The sequence below is a fragment of the Hibiscus syriacus genome, unplaced genomic scaffold, assembly GCF_006381635.1.
Source record: "Hibiscus syriacus cultivar Baekdansim isolate YM2019G1 unplaced genomic scaffold, ASM638163v2 tig00110840_pilon, whole genome shotgun sequence".
NCBI classification, from domain to species: domain Eukaryota; kingdom Viridiplantae; phylum Streptophyta; class Magnoliopsida; order Malvales; family Malvaceae; genus Hibiscus; species Hibiscus syriacus.
In genome coordinates this window covers 1080689-1085244 of record NW_024062887.1, presented here as the reverse complement: position 1 = coordinate 1085244, position 4556 = coordinate 1080689, and the positions used below count along the sequence as shown (strand labels likewise).

General features: G+C 37.4%; 1 pseudogene; it reads left to right on the top strand.

Annotated features, from left to right (window-relative positions):
- The first annotated feature begins 664 nt into the window (after positions 1-664).
- Positions 665-4233, top strand: LOC120143252 (annotated as a pseudogene).
- The last annotated feature ends 323 nt before the right edge of the window (positions 4234-4556 follow it).

The following is a 4556-nucleotide window of genomic DNA, read 5'->3' as shown; positions in this document are numbered from 1 at the left end:
ATTATTACTAATAATTTAAATTAAATTAAAACGTTAAAATGTTACCGTATCAGCAAAGTGTCGAGATATATGATTTCCATCTAAGCGAAGTAGACCGCCTTCCATTATATATCTGCAAAAAATTTATAGTAGTAAAATATTAAATAAAGTAAAATACTTAAATAAATTAAATACATAATATTATAAATATTATAAATATACCTTAAACGAGAGAGAGAATTTGAGAGAATTTGGTGTGACGAAAGTGATTGAGAATGAGGTATTTATAGAGAAAGGTGGGGTGTGAACGGTCAGGTAATTAAAGCTATAGCGCGCCCCCTGCACCGCGCTATACCCCACGTGTCAGATAAATAGGTATAGCGCGGAGCAGGGGGCGCTCTATAGCCACGTGTAACCCAATCAACGTACAGAGCGGTGCAGGACGCGCGTTATACCCCACGTAGCGCCAAATCAGCGTATAGCACAGGTCAGGGGCACGCTTTACTGCTACGGATGTTAGATCAGGAAATATAATCATATTGGTATTAGATCAGTAAATATACCGAACACCGATGATATTTCGGGAAAAACGTCTGGATCCAGCCCACCTTTAACGCCGCCTCCCTACCTAGTCCCAACCACCGCAGCCATCTTTTATGCTCGTTCACAATTCACCACAGACACCATGACCGTCATTACTACACCCTATGTACCACATGCGCCCTTTAGCTCCCTTCCCGTTCTCATGTCTATCTTGCGCTGGCTCCCTTTACGCTCATTGACCTCCCGCCACCGCCTCCCTCGCCGTAGTTCACCAAGACACCACCATCTGGACCGAATCACCGATTTCATCAATCGAGATAGCCGTCGAGTCCCTCTTCCACGTTAGTATCAACGTGTCGAACTCTCCTGACCTCTTGTCCTTGCATACCTTACCGGGGCAGTACCTCCAGCTGCGACTCCCTGATGTGGAGAAACCATCTTTCCTGGCCATAGCGTCTCCTCTATCACTGACGGCCTCAACTGGAGCTTTCAAGTTTTTGGTGAAGAGCGTGGCGGGGTCGATGGCGGAGCTCTTGTGCGGGTTAAAGAAAGGGGATGTGGTGGAGCTTACTCAAGCTATGGGAAACAGCTTTAATGTTGATAAAATCGATCCGCCTGAGGATTATCCGACGGTTTTGATTTTTACTATTGGGTCAGGAATTAGTTTAGGGTTTTTCTTTTATGTTTGTTTGGCGGAAAGGCATGTTTTATACCGCGTTTATACTAATTAACTTTAAAGCTAAAGCTTTATTCCGTTATCATGCTTTGTTTCTTATAAAATTTGAACATATTGACATTGGAGTTTGCTCAATTAGGTGAAAATTTGTTGGAACATTTTGCGGTCCAGTTTTTGTTCTTATTCTTACTTTATATTTGAGCAAATCCCTGGTGATGCTTTTAAGGTTTAGAATGGAATATTGTGATATGGGCATTCGCTATGAAATAATTGTATGTCTGTTGGCTTTTTATGTGATAACTTGTGATGATGCTCTCTGGAGCTCGGAAGTTTGCACTTCTCTCTTCGCGCATAATCATATATGGATCTTCGTTCAGTATATCGTCTCATATAATGTCCTTTGAACACTTCGAGGTTGATTCAGTGTTTGTTGGCCACACAATTTTTAAACTATTATATTTTAATTGCCAATTTTGTGTGGTTTTCGTGCTCAATATCCTTTATTCTTTTCGATTTCATATTTTTTGCGGTAAACCAGCTGTTTGAATCTTCATAGTTTTCAGATTCAACAGCATGAATATGATGATATCTGATCAGAAGTTTTCATGTCATGATAGCATATGATTGTTTAGTTTGTCACCTTCATCTGTGTTTTAAAGCATTTAATAGTTAATACATAGAGATGGATTGAATAGTTGCCTTGGATTTCTGGATTTGCACGCTCATGGGATTTGTTTTATATTTATGCTTTTCTTTTTGCGGTAACACCTTTCCCTTTCAATGTAACTAAGCATAAGAAAAACCGAATTAGCTGATTTAGCTTGAATTGTTTTCAAAACCTAACCGAATTGGAAAATGAAGTTTGTTGTTTTATTATTGGCACACATGATGTGGAAATGTGATCATTCTTTATTGTGATTCTTATTTTGAAAGAAGATTATTCCCATAACCATCTTTCTATTTCAACATATCATGATAACATAGAGATTGTTGATTTAGAAGTATACCCCACCAGAAATCTCTTTTGCTTTAGCAACTGTAGATTCTCATACAAATTTATGCATAGTGAGCTGGTAAGAATTGTTCTGGCAATTTTGATTTCATATGTTCCCATATGCTGATTTTAAGTTTACCTTCAAGAATTTCCATTTGGGTAGTGGTTCCTGTTGCCGCCTAGCATAAATTATATACGGAAACTCTTCAATTATATGTAATATCATAGCCATTTTTGTTTCTTGACTCCCTCTACGATGTCCAGCATGACATAAAAGCAAACTCTAATATTAACTCTTGAGTATGGTTAGGCTCTGATACCAAAATTGGTGTGGATTAGGGGGAAATAACAGTAAATCAATAGAATTGAGGCTGAAAAGGAGTAAGATAGGTCTTGAAAACCGAAGTATTGATAGGAATACCGGGGGTTCGAATCCCTCTCCATCCGCGAAGTCGATGTTCAAATTCTTGAAAGCACAGGATTATAAAAACTTTTAATTTCTGAAGCATATTAAGTGAAGAGAATAATAAGGTGGCATAAATCTATAATACAACTATTTATGTGAAGGGTACAAATAAAGATTTGGTTGTAGCCCTTGATTAATAGTCTAAAGATTTATTCTTTTCCTTATACCTAATAGTTTATAAACAAAATTGAAACAATTAATTAACATAAAAAAATAATAGCTCCTGCATCACTTCCCTTTGTTGTTTTTCTTTTTACTCGGTAAACTTATGTTGTTGATTGTAAAAATATATCTAAATGGGAATGCAGTGTCATATTACATGGCATTTAAAAGCCCTAAATTGTATATTTGTATGTTCCGTGCAGTATTGTAGCTTACTTCTCTTTACTTCCTCATTTCCAGTCCAATTCGCTCTCTCATTGAATCAGGATTTGGTGCTGATAAGAGATCTGATGTGAGGCTCTATTATGGGGCTAGAAACCTTAGGAGAATGGCTTATCAGGTCTGGGGCTTGCTTGTCCTTTTTGTTAGACATTAGTTTTCTAGAATAAACTAATCTTATGTTTGGTTCTGAAGCTCTTGTTTATGTTCTCCGATTAAAGGATAGATTTAAAGACTGGGAATCTTCGGGTGTCAAGGTTGTGCCAGTAATATCACAGCCAGATGATGGTTGGACCGGTGAAAGTGGCTATGTACAGGTAGAGTGCTTATTCACAATTTCACATCCATGTCTTAAGATTGTTTGATGCCATAATAATCAAATTGTTGTAACCTGCTATGACTTTTGCAGGCTGCCTTTGCTAGGGCCAAGCAAATTGATAGCCCTAAGGGCACTGGTGCCGTGATTTGTGGACAAAGACAAATGACTGAGGTTTGTTGCTATTTTTTGCTAGTTGAACTATTTTCAGTGATTTCTTTGTTTAATATTTGTACTTATCTCACGCGATTTTGCAGATGTCTATTAGTTGTTCTTTTCTAATTTTATTTTCCTTGAGATGCGAAGTTTTGAATGATTTCATTCATTAGAAATTGATTCATGCTTTCTCTGCTTTTAAAAATAAGAAAAAAAATTGCATGTCAGTTAACTTTAGCCTGTGCTTTAAATGATGCTGTAGTTAGGTTGAGCAAAACTCGACTCAACTCGATTCGAAAAACCGAATTTTTTTACCATCCGATATTCTTTCCACTGTACCAGGCAAAGCCCAAGGTTAGGGGGCTGACCTTGAATGAAAAGGTGAGCTGGCAAAGACCAAGGGAAGAATCTAATGAGACCCTGGCCTGTATGAAGAAGCTCAGTTCTTGTAGGGTAAGTGATGCCATGCTATAATCAGTCAGCAGCAGCTGATGATAACTGCCTATCCACTTTTTCATGGCTTGAGACTGGGTTTCTTCTATAATATCAGTCGTCATCACCAACATTTTTATACTCGAATATGCATCATCATAAAGTACGTAAGATGAGTAACAGTTGGATTTTGCAGGAAGTGAGTTCAATACTTGTAGCAGATGGAGTTTCCAAGGACAAGACCCTAATGAACTTTTGATGGCAAAATCAAACGGAGCATATAATTATTTGTTGCATGATTGTGGAGGAAAAGGCTCATAGTTATTCTTTCTTGCCGTAAGCTATGAGTGAGACCATGCTTGCCTAATAAACTCTTAATTCATTTTCCTAACGTTTTTGGTGAAAGCCAACTTTGAGTTGAATTTTAGAGTTGGGAAAGTGGATACGTTTTCTTATGTCCATTTCTTTAGTTTAAGGCCGATTTTAGGCATTAATTTCAAATTGATCTTATTTTTACAAGTGTTAGAATAGGTAAACGGAAAAATAATCAAATCTATATCAACATAAAATAAGACATGCATAGGAGACGAGATTTAACGTGATTCGGTCTTGT